The sequence below is a fragment of the Canis lupus genome, chromosome X (assembly GCF_003254725.2).
Source record: "Canis lupus dingo isolate Sandy chromosome X, ASM325472v2, whole genome shotgun sequence".
NCBI classification, from domain to species: Eukaryota; Metazoa; Chordata; class Mammalia; order Carnivora; family Canidae; genus Canis; species Canis lupus.
In genome coordinates this window covers 36,693,089-36,709,494 of record NC_064281.1, presented here as the reverse complement: position 1 = coordinate 36,709,494, position 16,406 = coordinate 36,693,089, and the positions used below count along the sequence as shown (strand labels likewise).

The 16,406-nt window shown below is 42.5% G+C and overlaps 1 long non-coding RNA gene across 1 annotated transcript in view; it reads right to left on the bottom strand.

Annotated features, from left to right (window-relative positions):
* The window catches only part of LOC112673166 (uncharacterized), a 127,730-nt gene extending 112,589 nt beyond the window's left edge, over positions 1–15,141 (bottom strand). The window contains exon 1 of the long non-coding RNA XR_003144695.3: positions 15,027–15,141. This is a non-coding gene — a long non-coding RNA (uncharacterized LOC112673166). The remainder of the gene's footprint in view (positions 1–15,026) is intronic.
* Between the last annotated feature and the right edge of the window lie 1,265 nt (positions 15,142–16,406).

Sequence of the window (16,406 nt, the reverse complement as noted above, 5' to 3'; positions counted from 1 at the left end):
GAGTGCTCTCTCAGGGCCAGGAAAAATCCATAAACCTGTTCCCTGGCTTAGAGTCCAGCAAAAGAAAATAAGGGGCTAGTTGTGAGCAAGAATCACTGAGTTGTGTTTTACACATTTATTTCCCTAATGTTATTCAAGGGCCGTAAACAAATTTCTTCACTGTGTCTTCCCTGCTTTGTTGTTTGTCATTTTTCTTAAATGACAATAATGTCATTTAAAAGTATTAATCTGGTACCTTTGGCTTTTTTTTTTTGTACTGTAAATTTATCTTACTATTTATTTTTTTTATTGGTATAAGATAGCCAACATTTGCTCAAAAGAAACGTTCCCTGTCTACATTTCTTTTCTAGCTATTATTATTATTCATTTAACTTCATGGTTATTCCTGAAGATAATTTTGTCAAGAAATGGTCTGCTCTGGTTGTCAATACACCAAGGCACAGTGCTGATGGAGACCAGCAGTTTCCCACCAGGAGTCCCACTGGAGCTGCAGATCTAAAAATCCAAGATGAATTTGAGCCATAACAGGTCTCACTCAGTTAACCCACCTAGGAAGATACATCTCAGAGAAAGGGGAGCAGAGCCCAGAGCTCCATTAGACACATTGGAGGTTTTGTCCCAGCAACTTAAACCACGAAGAGTTGAGGAAGGCAACTTCCAGACTAGAAATTACTCTAAAAGGAGTAATGGTTCAGCATGCCAGATAGATGCTTTCAAGCTTTTTCAATAGCAACCAGCACTAAAATAAGCAAAGCCTCCATTTCACATGCAAGCAGAACACACATACGAATATCTACACATGCCTATTATTTAAATGATGCTTAAACTTTACTGTAGGTGATGAAGTCTGCCTATTCTGTTCTACTTCACTTTTTAAAAACTGTTAGTTGTGACCCAGTAAATTGATTTCATGACCCACTATTGAGTTAATAACCTGCAGTTAGAAAAGAGTACAGTATCAGGAACATAGCCAATGATATTGTAATAACTTTGTATGGTGACAGATAGTAAGTACTAGGCTTATCATGAGGATCATTTTATCATGTGTAAAAGTATCAAATCACCATGATGTACATCTGAAACTAATAAGATGTCGCATGTCAATTATACTTCAACCTAAAGAAATACTGATGTAAGGGAAGGGAATCTTGACCTTTTGGCATTTGACTAGTAATCTAAGGTTTGTGGGTCTTTCACTCTAGAGCAAGCTTTGAAGAACCATATGTTCCTTCTTATCTTGTTTCCTGGAGCAACCTGAGCTCAGCCTTCATTAAGAGCCAGAGACAAGGATGAGTCAGGTCCCAAACAAAATTAAAACAGGCCCTCAAAACATGTTAAGGTAAGAAAAAAAAAAAGAGAGCTGGGAATTTTCTGACACTTTTAACTGATAAAGTAAGCACTCTTCAACTAAGAATATCTCCATAAGTTAAGGGTCTGTTTGTTAGGGCACTACAAAAACAATTAGAAGTTTCCAGAAGTAGCTTTGGAGAAAGAAGGTGTCATAAGATACTCTTTTGCCAACAGTGAATAATATGTACATAGGCACGATAATGTAACTGTTTTTGATTTTCCATTCATAGAACCAACTCATAAAAAAAGCAAGGATTTATTTATTTGAATTTTGTACTTGTAGTTGTTGTCAACCTTCAAAGGCAAGAGTAAATGTAAATAAGTATAAATGGCAAAAGTCAGGAGGTGGGCATTGCAATGGAGTTGTGGAAGGGTAGCATCACTAAGATCCTCATCTTAAAAAGTGAAGTCAAGGATATTTACTTCTTCTCTAGCTGATAAAAGAGAAACCAAAATACATTATTTAAGGCCACAGAGCTAACAAAAGGGAGATATGAATTTATTGGTTGGCAGAGAAGAAACACCTGAGTGAGTGAAATTTCTCATTTCCCATAGCAGAGAGTCAATATATGATGCATACAATTGATAAATCAAGAAATAGTAAAATATATATTATCTTTAGCAAGGTGGAGCTAACTACAATATAAGAGGGGCAAAATCATTTAAAAGTAGATGTAGTTGGGAAGGAATGATGCCATTACTGAGCATTTTTTTACACACACTTTCCTGCACAAATTGAGTTTTTCAATTATGTTCACTAATTACTCTGATTTAAAATAATAACAATAAAATTAATAATAGCAGTGATGTTAGGGGCCCCCAGGGTGGCTCAGTCAGATAAGCATCCAACTCTTGATTTCCGCTCAGGTCATGATCTCACGAGTAGAGAGATTGAGCCCCGCATTGGTCTCCATACTCAGCAGGGAGTCTGGTTGAGATTCTCTCCCCCTTCCTCTCCTCCCACTTGCACTTGCTCTCTCTCTCTCTAAAATGAATAAATAGATCTTAAAAAAAAAACAGAGGCAAAATCAGTGATGATAATAATTAGTGTAACCTGGAAATCTATAGGTTTTACTCTCTTGAACTTCCAGAGTTATGACTCCATGGTTGAGATAAAAATGATCACGGTGTATTCTCTTCCTCCTGGCCCAGTCTGCCAGATTCTAAAAATGGTTTATATACTGTTCATTCATAAATAATGCTTAAATATAAGTCAAATAGAAACATTCCCCCCAAAATAATCAACTTCCATAGGTCAGAGAAGATTCTATGGTATTTTAATCCTATTTTATGTTCCATATTTGGCCCATAGGCTTCTTAATGCTAGCAAGGTTATCCTTCCTAAAAGAAAAGCTATTTTCCTTTCTGTTAAGTTTAACTTATGCTTCCAGGACCTCCAGAGAGAGCTCATGTTTACGAGCTACATTAGCAGTGTCAGATGAGATGTATCTGGGATTCCTATCAGTTTGGTCAGGTATAAGATGAAAAGTCCAAGATGAAATGGACCTCACAGACAGTCTATCTCCTTGATCCTCAACGTGGGGTCCCAGGACCAGCAGTTGGAACACCACCCAGAGCTTGTTGGGCACGTACCACACAGAGCTGCCGAATCAGCATCTCCATTTTAACAAGATCCCCATCTGATTCTGTTGATTCATGTGTGCATTAAATTCAGAGGAGCACTGGTTATTCGAATCCAATCTCCTCTCAGTGGGAGAACCCCTCCCCCCAAGCATCTCTGGCAGGTGGTCTCCCAGCCTTACCCATGTTGAGGATGGTGGACATTATTTTGTAAAAAGGATATATCTGCATGGGTATGAGGGAGGCTACTTTCATGATGTGCTAGAAATTGCTTGATATACTGAGGCAGAGGGAGGGTAAATGCTATTGGGACTGGTGGAAATGAGGGTAAAAACTGTGGAGCCAGTCTGACAGGACAAGGCACCAAAGTCAGCTGGGGGGACAGGCTGGGTCTGAGATGGGAGAGTTCATCCCAAGGCAGACCTGCTGTGAGCAGCCTAGGAAAGTGGCTGATAGAAGCTCAGAGAAAAATGGAAGATTGTTTGTGTATGGTAGCACACTTTTTGTAAATATTGTGCCAGTCTGGCAAGATAACAACATGTTTTTCCCTTGAGGAACTTCCAGTTAGTCTTCATGAGCATTTTTTTCCTTAACATTTTTATTGAGGTATAATTTACACTCAAGTCACTCATCTAAAGCATATAATGCAATGACTTTTAGTGACTTCCATAGTTGTGACTCCACCACCACAGTTTTGGAATCTTTTTTCACCCCCAAAATAAACCGTGCACCCCTTAGCCATCACTCTCATTTCCCCACACACATGCCCCACCGCACCTCACTCTGCCCCTGGCAACCACTAATCTACTTTCTATCTCTATGGATTTGCCTGGACTTGCCTCTATGGATTTCTGAACACTTCATATAAATGAAATCATAGAGTATGTGACCCTTGGTGACCTGCTTCTTTCACTTAGTGTATCTTCACAGTTCATCTGTAATGTATCATATATGAGAAAATATTTAAAATATTTTATTTATTTATTTATTTATTTATTTATTTATTTATTTGAAAGGGAGACAAAGGGAGAGAGAGAGAAAGCACCCGAGCGAGGAGGAGGGGGAGATGGAGAGGGAGAGAAAAGTCTCAAGCAGATTTTGCACTGAGTGTGGAGCCCAGTGCTCCAAGGATGATGATCCTGAGATTATGATCTGAGCTGGAATTAAGAGTTGGACACTTAACTGAGCCACCCAGGTGGCATGTATGAGCTTTTAAGATGAAACCAAATTATACGAATTCTAAGACGAAACCAAACTATACTTATAATAGACTTCCCCTATTCCCTTTGAGACATCTCTCTCCCAGACAAATGGTTAAACTCTCCAACCAATCAGGATGTCTTGCTGTATTGTGTAGTGTTGTGTGTGTACATGTAAGTGTGTATGTTTTAAGAACATCTCCCTCCCTCAGTTCTCCATCCTCCTGCACCATCTTGCAGGATTGCGCCCCCCATCCCTGGAGGTGGTGGGGTGGGGCGGGGTGGGGTAGGGGGGCAATGCACAGATGTCATTCTGGGATTTCCCTTCCCCATTTTCCTGGGATGTCACCATTTCCTGGATCCCATATTTTTGCTTATCTACATCGTTGCTTTGCCATAATACAGCCTCAAGTAATATCCTAAGATGAGGTGTGTGGAGGACAAGTTTTCTGAAATTTCTATAAGTGTCTTTATTTTACTGTCATATATGAGAATAGATTGGGCCTCACTGAGTGAAAGGTCACATGTTGAAAATTACTCTCTCTCTCATCCCTTAGAAGGCAATGTACCATATCCTTTGGCATATGGTATCGACAATGAAAAGTTTGATACCAATATTATTCTTGTCTTCTGTAGGGAGTGATTTCTTTTTACTCTCTGAAAATTTCTAAGAATTTAAATGTATCCCTGGAGATTTCTTTAGATCAGGGTTCTGTTTGATTGGTTGTCTGTATATGCCTTACGCTGGACACATAGCAGGCATTTTCATGGATACTCATGCTCCTGATCTGCAGGTTCCACATTGTTGGCTTGATAACTTCCCCCTCTCATTTTCCCCATCGTCTCTTTCTGAAACTCCTAATCAGTCAGATGTTGGACCTCCTGAATGGATCTTCTTTTTTTGCTCTTGTTGTGGTTTCCATCTGTGATGGTCAAATTTTTTTGAGGACTTAATTTTTTTTATTTAAATTTTACTTAGTTAACATTAAGTGCACTATTGGTTTCTGGAGTATAATTCAGTGTTTTATCACTTACATTGTGATGGTCAATTTTTTGTACCAGCTTGGCTAAGCTACAGTACTCAGTTATTCAATCAAATGCTAACTTGGGTGCTGCTGTGAAAGTGTTTTGTTGGTGTGGTTAACATTTATAATCAGTTGACTTTAGGTAAAGGGGCAGATCCTCCACAATGTGGGTGGGCCTGGCATAATCAGTTGAAAGGCCTTAAGAGCAGAACTGGAATTTTCCTGAGGAAGAAGAAATTCTACCTGTGGTCAGCTCCTATCAAAGATTTCCCGCCTGCCCTTCCTCATGACCTTCCGAAGCACCTTCACACAAATCAATTCATATATATATATATATATATATATATATATATATATATATATATATATAAAGTTTGTTCTCTCTGGTAGAACCCTGACACACATACCATCTTTTTGTCTTTTAAATTAGACTTTTTGAAAGATTTTCCTTCACCTCCTCTTCTAATTCTTTTCCATGTAATTTATTTTAGCAATAACATCTTCAATTTCTAAGTATACTTTCTTGTTCTCAGACATTCCCTTTTTCATAGTATCCTATACTTATTTCACTAATACAATACTTACTTTACTCTTTCTGGATTTCAAACTCTTTTCTCTTCCTCCAGTTCTCTATCGCCTCTCCAACTGCTTTTTTTTTTCTATTTGTTTATCTAAATTTCTTTTCACATTGGAGTTTTTCCTTAAATGCTTGCTGGAGGTGGGGAGGGAGTAAAAGAGGGGAGCCCTGCATATCTGGATATTGTTGACCTGTAACCTCTGCCATCAGACTGTGTGGCTGTTAAATACCAGAATGAAGAAAAATTTTTATCTCAGGACCTTAGGTTTGTTTTGAGGTGAAGTCTCCTATTTTTTGCTTGAGTGATAGACATGATACATGTGCTACAATCAAGATGGATGGGGAGTTTTCTGTTTCATATTCAGACTACCAACAAGTCCTCAATGTCTCCCCCTGATCACCCTCTGTTATGTCTGTAGTTCTGCAGGGCAGGCTGTGACCTTTTTTGCTGTAGCCCTTCCATGCATGCTATGGGCTCTCTGGCCTCCTTCACCTGCTTCCTTAGTGTGACGAACTCTTCTGTATATTTTCTGCCTTCCAGAGATGTTTTGCACTACCTCACCTGCTCCCAGCTCTCTCTTTCTCATTCTCTTCATTGCCATGAGTTTCTGTATTTTTATTCCACTTCTGTCACTTGATGTTGGGAGGAAGAGGAAGCACATGCATGTGCTCAACTCATCAAATGTAAAGGGGCATTTGACTCTTGTTTTTTATATACATATTTGAGTATTAAATATTAGCTGAAGGTGGTGATAGTGATGGTGGTGGGAAAACACAAATCCTGTAAAGCAAGATAAAGATACTTACATTTGTAAAATATCCCTTTGTGTCCTCTCTTCAAGAGCCCTGGATGGTTCCTCACTGATCATCACATCAAAGCCAGATGAAGCCCTCAAGGTCCCACATTAAATGGTCCTACTTTACCGTTAGACCCTTCTCTTTCCTTGGTTTGGTCACCAGCCCAGAATGTGTCCTCCTACAGACCTCTCTCCTTTTCTACCCTGAAAGTCCGGCCTCTCTACCTTGACCCTTACAGTTTCTTCCACCTAAGATACTGTTCTATACCATGCCAAATATTTCAGTCCCACCTATGCCCATCTCAAAGCCCAGCAAGCCTTCCTAAACCAATCCCGACTATATGTTCTTTTCCTCCCCTGCAGCGCTTATATGCTTACACTCACCTATCACAGCAGTGTGTTTGTTCATTCCTGCTATAAACATGTAATGGGCGCCAACTATGTACCAGACACTGTGCTAAGCATTAGTGATGGAGAGATGAATAAATCAGAGGTGTTCTCTACTTTTTCAGCAGCATGTTCTCATTCCCTGTCACACGTGCTCAACCTCTCTGCCCAGATTCCCTCATATACTCTCTGCTACTGGCTTTGAAGCAGCTATTAACATAGCAGGTGCCTGCCTGCATTATTGCATTAGACTTCTCCTATGTCCCCTTGCCCTTTGATATTTTTAGAGGTAGTTCTTTCCCTTCTTTCGTTCCTTCACTCCACTGAGGAACCCTTCGTCTTCTCAAATAAGCCAGAGGTTTGATAGGCATTTCCCAATGCCATCTGCCAAAGACATCAGAATGCATGTGCAATGCTCAAAACTGACAAACACACCAGCCAGAAAGGCACACGCAGCATCCACATAGCCATAGGGTTTTTGGAGTCTCTGCTTGCAAACAGCTATAGACAATACTCTGGCAAAGTCCTATATTCATGCCCATCCCTACCTCCAGCTCTATCAGCCAACTGTCATCCAATGCAGAGGGGAAAACATTAACAATGTACACCCGCAGCCTCCCACCCACTTGCGCGTAACACAGGTGTTCTCCAAATGCACACAGGAGCAAAGAATACTTTGCTCACTAATCTCTGTGCCTCTTTTGCTTTTCACGGTCCCCTGGCCTTTCATACAAGAGTCTGTCAGCCCCACAGGGATCCATGGTGTCAGGGTGGCCTTCAGCATTGTCTCAGATGAGGACGAGTGGGTTGTGCTTTCCTATCTGCACACCAGTCAGTCATCAGATGCTGGCTCCCCCAGAAGAGGGTAAGATCTTGGGCCAGGCAGCTTTCTTCAGTGGGGGCAGTCTTGCAAAGACTACCAGCTGGAGGCTGCCTGCAGGTGGCTGGGGGAGCAAAAGCTTGTTCCAGAAGGGGGATCTGCGCGTCATGGCATCCACCGCAGTTGACTTTTCCCAGAAAGCCTGTGCTCTAGACAATGGTGTGCTCCCGAAGTAGGTGTGGGCACACCAAAATCGATTCAAACACTTCCTGCAATAAAGTGGTATTTTCTCAGTCCTCTCCCCCTACCACCACCACCACCCAAGCCTTAGGGGAATGTCACCTGCAAGGAGGCTGCCACCACTCTACACTCAGTACAAGCTCTGAGCACTTCTTTGCCACAGAAATAACAAGGGGATTAGGAGGAACGTCACAGGCTGTCAATTACTGGTTTATCCTTTCAGATCAGTGAAGGAAAAGAACCAGCACAAGACAAAGGATGGGAGAAATGAGAGTCTACTCCCACCCCTTTCCTTGAATGCCATCTTTCCCTTTTTATTCTTGGCCTTGAGCTGCTGCGGTTTGCCCAAGGTCTAGAGTAATCTTTCGTACATAGTAGGTGCTCAGTAAACATCTAAAGAGTGAACAAAGCAGCCTCCTAAAAACCACTCTCCTCCTACTCAACCATAGTGAAGAGAAAAGCAGTCCTGGAGAATTAGTGGAGAAAGTGCATTTCATTACACTATTGTTTCTCATGGCTTATTATCTTAAATGTTCTAGATGGAGGGACGTCTGGGTGGCTCAGTGGTTAAGCGCCTGCCTTAGGCCCGGGGCGTGATCCTGGAGTCCGGGGATCGAGTCCCACGTCGGGCTCCCTGCATGGAGCCTGCTTCTCCCTCTGCCTGTGTCTCTGCCTCTCTTTCTGTGTCTCTCATGAATAAATAAAATATTTTTAAAAAATGTTGTAGATGGTGACTTTTTTTTTTTGCTCGACTGCTAAGAAGATGCATGTGGTTCAACTCACCAAGCAGTAATCATACCTACTTGTACCTTTCATGGCGTCCATTTCAATCTGTGTTCCAGAAAGGATAAATCACAATCCTGCTTTGGATTGAGCCCTTGCTCACTGTACTGTCTGCTTTCCCTGTGGGTTGCCAGGAACCAGTGGTGAAGGTCAAGGCATATGTCTCTGACATCAATGATATTTTCAAAGCTTGTTATTTCAACAATGAAAACAAATAAGGAAAGGCAGCGACTGAAATGCCCATTGAATGCACAGTATCTAAATGCTGTCGGTGTTATGTCCTAGAGAGCCCATGAGTCCTGTGAGTGAGAAACTTCGAAACTGAAAGGTTTCCCGTGGAGAGCTCACAGCAGTTTCTTGGTCTCTCCCAAAATGTTGAGTCGGCCTGCCCCTGATATTCAGTTGACCACTGTAAGGTGATGGAGCCACCTTGTCCTTGGCAAGTTTTCCAAAGCCTCATGATTTGGCCCCAATCTCCTCTCCTAGTTTCAGCACTGGCCACTCTTTATTTTTTTTTAAGATTTTATTTATTTATTTATTCACGAGACACACACACACACACAGAGAGAGAGAGAGAGAGAGAGAGAGGCAGAGACACAGGCAGAGGGAGAAGCAGGCTCCATGCAGGGAACCCGATGTGGGACTCGATCCTGGGTCTCCAGGATCATGCCCTGGGCCGAAGGTGGTGCTAAACTGCTGAGCCACCCGGGCAGCTCCGGCCACTCTAACCCACAGGCACAGCAAGTACTTCTCGCTTCCCCGGACCCTATCCATTATCAGCCTTGTCCATTCTTTAATTATTCCAAGGATAAAAAAAAAAGAAAGAAAGGAAGGAAAGAAGGAAGGAAGGAAGGAAGGAAGGAAGGAAGGAAGGAAGGAAGGAAGAAGAAAGATAGAAAGAAAGAAGAAAGCAAGAAAGCAAGAAATCAAGAAAGAAAGAAAGAAAGAAAGAAAGAAAGAGGCTTCCAGAAGCCAAGCAGGGAAGGTGAGCATGCGATTTGGGGGCTGCATGGGACAATAGCAAGTGGGCACTGCTGGGTGGGGCTGAGCTGACGCGAATGAGATTCAAAAGGCAGGGTGAGTGGCCTGGAGTTGTGGGGCTGGAGAGAGGATGGAGCAGAGATGCAGGAGGCAAACTATGAGGTGTTAAAACCTCCGTGATTCCCCGGCCATAATCCGGTGACCCAGCCAGGAAGTCACCTGCTGCTTCAGGGGACAAGTTCCTGCGTGTCTCTGCACACCTCCAAGGCCTTTGCTGCAGCAGGCCCCCTGCCTGCCGGCTTTCTCCGGCTTAAAGACTACTCAGCCCAACCGCAGGACAGGCCCCAAGTGTCAAGAAATTAACTAAGGTCCCTGGGAGCAGCCATCAACCAAAGAGAGATGGAAGTTGGCAGATAAATACCCCCATTTCTTGCCACTCTATCCTGAGGCACCTCCCACGATCTCTTAGAAGCTCCCCCGTGGGAACTTGCCTAGCTGCCCACAGAGGTAACCTGTTTGCTTACACCTCGTTTATTGGCATTCCCCCCCCAACCTCTTTGTCTCACTTCTTCTCTCTCCCTCATGCTGTTTCCTGGGGTCCCCTCCCAAATAACCTGCCCCCAAATCCCCATCTCAGGGTCTGCTTTGGGGAGTGGTAGAGGATGATCCAAACCAAGACAGTAGACTAGACATGCATGATACTGGCAAGAAGGAGATCAAGTCTGAAGTAGGAAACATCTCATGGTATAAAGATATTGTAGGATCAACACAGCCCCATTTACCAGAGTCTGAGGACCGGGGGAGAGGGCCTACCCACCTTCCTCCAGGTATATTCCGCCCATCTGGCGCCAAAACCTCAACAGAGGGCATATAGAGATGATTTGACCAAAATATTTGTCCTGCCCAACTTTTACTTCATTTAAACTTCCACCTGAGCAAATTTCAATGCCATTGAGATTTAACTCTGAGACATCTATATGTTAAACAGACTCAAAACCTAGCTTGATAAAGCTGAGCCATAAAAATATTGTTCTTGCAAATAAAGAGCAACTTTTCCTTTCCCGTCGGAAGTCAGATGGAGAGAAAATAAATTAGGAGGTGGTGAGGGCTCTGCGTCCCAACCATTGTTTATAGCTCTCTTTACTTAGCCATTCTAAATCATGCATTGCCTCTAAGGGTCATAAAGATATCACTTTCCCCACTCAGCAAGAGAAATGAGAGGTGAGGAAGAAGAATGTTATTTCGCAGGAAGGGAAACAGAGCTCTGGAGATTTATCCAGGCCTGCATCTGAGTAACTGGCTGACCAAGGGGTTTGCATTCGGAGCATCAGAACTTGAGCCCTTGGCTTCATCTAGAAGGCCCAGAAATGGATGAGATGCCAGGCCTTCTGCAAAAGCAGTCACAGCCAGATCACTAGTACCTTCCAATTATATGATATTACCCAACTCTCCCCTACTGAGAAATTTTTAGATATGTAATTGCTAGCAATTTCCAACCAACAGTTTTCGGAGAGATTGGTATTAATAAGAATTCAGTTAAAGGCACAGACACGTTGAAACAGCATCTGCTACGTGCGGGCGTTGTGATAGCACAAGGTTTGGGACATCATCCATGGGTGTCCAGGTAGTTAATGAAGGCAACCAGCTTCCTGGGAGAGGAAGGATCCTGGGGATTGCTTACCTCCTCCACCCACTCAGTACACCAAGAACTTAGCAGCAATTGCCATTCTGGAGCTTTCCTTTTTTTTTTAATAAATTTAATTTTTATTGGTGTTTAATTTGCCAACGTACAGAATAACACCCAGTGCTCATCCCGTCAAGTGCCCACCTCAGTGCCCGCCACCCAGTGACCCCCACCCCCCGCCCTCCTCCCCTTCTACCACCCCTAGTTCATTTCCCAGAGTTAGGAGTCTTCCATGTTCTGTCTCCCTTTCTGATATTTTCCACTTATTTTTTCTCCTTTCCCCTTTATTCCCTTTCACTATTTTTTATATTCCCCAAATGAATGAGACCATATAATGTTTGTCCTTCTCCGATTGACGTATTTCACTCAGCATAATACCCTCCAGTTCCATCCACATCGAAGCAAATGGTGGGTATTTGTCGTTTCTAATGGCTGAGGAATATTCCATTGTATACATAGACCACAGCTCCTTTATCCATTCATCTTTCGATGGACACCGAGGCTCCTTCCACAGTTTGGCTATTGTGGACATTGCTGCTATAAACATCAGGGTGCAGGTGTCCCGGCGTTTCATTGCATCTGTATCTTTGGGGTAGATCTGGAGCTTTCTATATGTAATATGACCTAGAGGGATTTGCTAACAGAGGACTATATGAAGAAAACCCAAAGGTTCATTGAAAATAACTGAATCCAACTTTAGTAGCAATTAAAATATACGTTCATATATATATATTTTTTTTAATTGCTACTAAAGTTGGATTCAGTTATTTTCAATGAACCTTTGGGTTTTCTTCATATAGTCCTCTGTGTATATATATTATATATATAAAATCTCATTAAAATCCTAGTAAGGCATCTGCCATAGTTTATTTACATCTACAACTCTGAGAACCACCATGCCTGATCTCTTTGTATGAGCCAGGTACTGGGCCAAGTGTTTTCTACTCAAACTCATTTAATACTAATGAAACCCTATGCAGTGGCTATAATGAGCATCATTTTGAAAATAAGGACAAGGAGGTTCAGAGAGATAAATCAACTTGCCTAAAGACACACAGCTAAGAAGGGGTGGAGATGAGAGTGAACCCAGGACCATTCAAGAGCCCATGCTGTTCACTGCTGCATATTAAAAAAAATTAATTTCTAAGCTTTCCTCACTTTATTTAACTAGATGCACAGACTTGGGATTCGCAGTTTACTTTATCTTTGGAATGAGATTACAAGGCCCTCAAGAGAAGATATACATTCTTTCTTTTCTAATTAATTAACAAACTTTATCAAACTTTGGTCACCTATGGAGACCACTATACCATGTACCTGGCAACTAGGACAGAAAACCTTCTCTACACTGAATTTTCGTTATATCTCTCTCCATCTGTATTTACACGTACATCTGTACTTACACCTATGTTTTTAACCAGAGGACCTGGTATAACTCACACAAAGTGGGTATGAAATGGTCAAGAGCAAAGCCCAGGTTCTCAGGGCCATGGAGAATACTTACTGCTTTCTTAGTATGACATAAAAGGGACAATTTCTGGGTTGTGGAAGGGTTTTAATGTACTATAGAGAAAAAAAAAAGAGCATATGTGTTCAATGTTGTGGCTCTGGAATCAGACTGACCTTGTTTCAAGCCATGGCCTGAACAATGTGATCTTTATTAACAGTGTGATCTTAGACAAGTGACTTACCACCTCTGTATTAATTTTCCAGGGCTGCCATAAGAAATTACCACTAACCAGGTGACTTAAAATGACAGAAGTGTCTTCTCTCATAATTCAGGAGCCCAGAAGTCCTAAAGCAAGGCATCTGCAGGATGGATTCCTTCTGGAAGCTCTAAGGAAGAAATCAGTCCCATGTCTCTTTCCTGGATTCTGGTGGTGGTTACTTGATTACTCCAATCCTTGTCACTGTCTTCACATGGGTTCCTCTCTCTGTATCACCATGTGCTCTCTCCTTACGGTGACAGCCATCATTGGATTAGGGGCCCACCCTACTCTTATAAGACCTCATCTTAACTAATTACATCTGCAAAGACCCCATTTCCAAATGAAGTCCTATTATGAAGTCCTGGATGCACATGGATTTGGGGGTGGGAGGACACTGTTCAACCCATTACTCCCTCTAAGCCTCAGTTTCCATACCTGTAAAATGTGGATAAGAGAGATGCTTGGGTGGCTCAGTCAGTTAAGCATCTGCCTTCAGCTCAGGTCATGATCCCAAGGTCCTGGGATCGAGCCCCAGGTCGGGCTCCTTGCTCAGTGGGGAGTTTGCCTCTCCCTCTGCCCCTCTCCCTACCCACTCAGTCTCTTTCTCTCTCAAATAAACAATTTTAAAAAAATCTTTTTTAAGTGTAGATAATAGTACTGCCCTTCTGAAGTTACTGTAAAAATTAAATGAAAGAATACATGGGAGCACCTGGGTGACCCAGTCAATGGAGTGTCTGACTGGGTTTTGGCTCAGGTCATGATCTCAGGATCCTGGGATTGAGCCTGCATAGAGCTCTGTGCTCAGCAGGGAGTCTGTTTGAAATTCTCTCTCTCCCTCTTCCTCTGCTTCTCCCCCTACACACTTGCACACACACTCTCTCAAATAAATAAATCTTTAAAAACAAATACACATACAGTCCCCATACATAGTAAGAAGCCAATAAATGTTAGTAATAAATAACAGCTGTAATCATAATAACCAGCCTGAAGTATCTCTCTACCATAAGGCAGAAGCTTAGGGCAGGCAGATAGAGGAATTTGGGATGACAGGTAGCTGGAGCATGCTCTGAGATTTACTTTACTGCAGCGTGCTCAAAGAAGAGTTTTGCATCATGTGAGATGAGGGATAAGATCAACTATTTAAGAACAGTAATAATATGAGCAAGGCACTGGTTCACTGTACACCAGATGTGGAGACTGAACTGCAAACAGACCAGCCGAATTCTTACAACTAATATGCTAGCTCTTCTGTGCAAGAGGCCATTTGGTGTTTGAAAATGCCAATTCATTGCATCCCATTTTCCACCTCTCCTGCCACTTTCTTTGTATCAGAGTCATCGCACTTAGAGAATCCTCACACTTTTTCCCTAATCTCTCAAGGAAGCCACTTTGGTTTGAATATGGATTATCCTAAAGCTCTAGGTTTCCAATTGGCTATTGCACAGGTTCGTGCAATGCTGGAACTTCCCATCTATAAGCTACAAAGCCACTGGTTGTCATTACCTCACCGACCCATCAAACTTTTCAAAGTTAGCCAAGCCACCGCAGCATGTGCCAGCCTAAAAACAAGCTTTGAACAACTGGGACTATTCTAAGAAATTGCCCCCAATTTCTCCTCTTTTTCCTCCTTATATTAATTTTCCCATCTTTCTGGTTTCTGGATTCCTGGCTCTGTGCTTCTTACCAGGGCTGACCTTAAGTCTAGTTTACCCATCTCACCTTCACCACCTTGGGCAAGAAAATCCCTGATTCACCCTCAGTCCAGAGGGACTCCCGGTGGTGTGTAGCAAAAGGAGTTCCTCTGTTGTCTCACTTGCCGGTGTTCTCATTCTTTCTCTCTGTATCTCTGTCTCTGTCTCTCTCTCTTTCTCTCTCTCTCTCTCATCCACTCACCTTCTGTGACCTATATCCGTGCATGCTGCAGGGAGAGGTGGTGGTTCACTGTGTCTCTCTGGTTTGGAGCAGGAAGAGAACAGCTTCCAGGCTGCAAAAATCCTGAACCCGCCCCCTGCCCCCCCCCACACCTTTCCTAAAGGACAAAGAGCTTGTTCATGCACACTGCAAAGAGAATAAGAGATCCATACAGCCTTCTCTCTCCTCCTCCCCCACTTTCTGCATCCAAGGGAGAACAGTCCAGAGCTTTGTTCTTTGGTCTTTGGAGTTTCAAGCCTGCTCTGTGGGGGCTACATTTGCACTGAATGTAAATATTCATTAATGTATTTAATTCCCATCCTGAGTATCTTTCTGTTTCATTATTGTCTGTCTAGTGGGCTGAGACTGAAGCTGACTTTTTCTGTATATCTTCCTGGTCCAGCATCACATATAAATGGGCACTTAATAAGTGATTTTGGTCATGATGGCATAATTAAATCTTTTTGTATTGGAAATTACACATGACTTGACTCGGGGGCTGGTCTAGTCTAATTGTGTTTGTGTTCATTTTCTTGCTTTTTCCTTTATCTTGCCTAATCCTGTCTTAGCAAAGTGGGCTTTAAATTCCAAGGAAGCTCACGTGGGATTTCAGTCCCAATTCCCTTATGTTGGCTGACCAAGGGCAAGGAATTAAAAATATGTATATATATGATCCGCCTGGAGTGGGCATAGAGTGATCTGGCCTTTAACGTATTCAAACCACTAATGCTGTCATTCCTAGGCAAAATGTCTTGTCTTCAAGGAAAGCTTTTATGCCTTGGAAAGACTCCAGCTTCTCACTCTTACTGAAAGAACAGATCCAGCTTTAAGAGGCAATGCCTATTGTCTGGAGGAGAAAACAGCCCTATGCGTTAGTCTGATCTGGAGGCTGTAGAAAAGGACATGGGAACTCTACCCTTAACACCAAATTTACATGTTCCCCAAAGACACAGTAGCATGACACCCACTCAAAGTCAGGGACAGACATGGCCACCCAGAAAAAAAGGCCATTTAAATGGGTGACTCCATGGTACCAGGCTTCTCTCTGACATTAAAGATAAGCATTGCTATCATTTTCCAAGGTTTGCTTCTGTCCTGTGTCTAACACGGCAGCCACTGGCCACATGTGGCTGTTAAAATGTAAATTAATGAAAATTAGATTAAATGTAAAATCCATTTCCCTGATCAAACTAGTCACATTTCAAGTGCTCCAATAACATGTGGCTAATGGCTATGTTTTGGTCGGTACAGACACAGAACATTTCCACCATCACAGAAAGTTTGGACAGGGCTGGTCTACCTTAGAGTGCATTGAAATAAATCTGTGCATTACAGACTGGAATTTGGTGGGGTTTATACCTC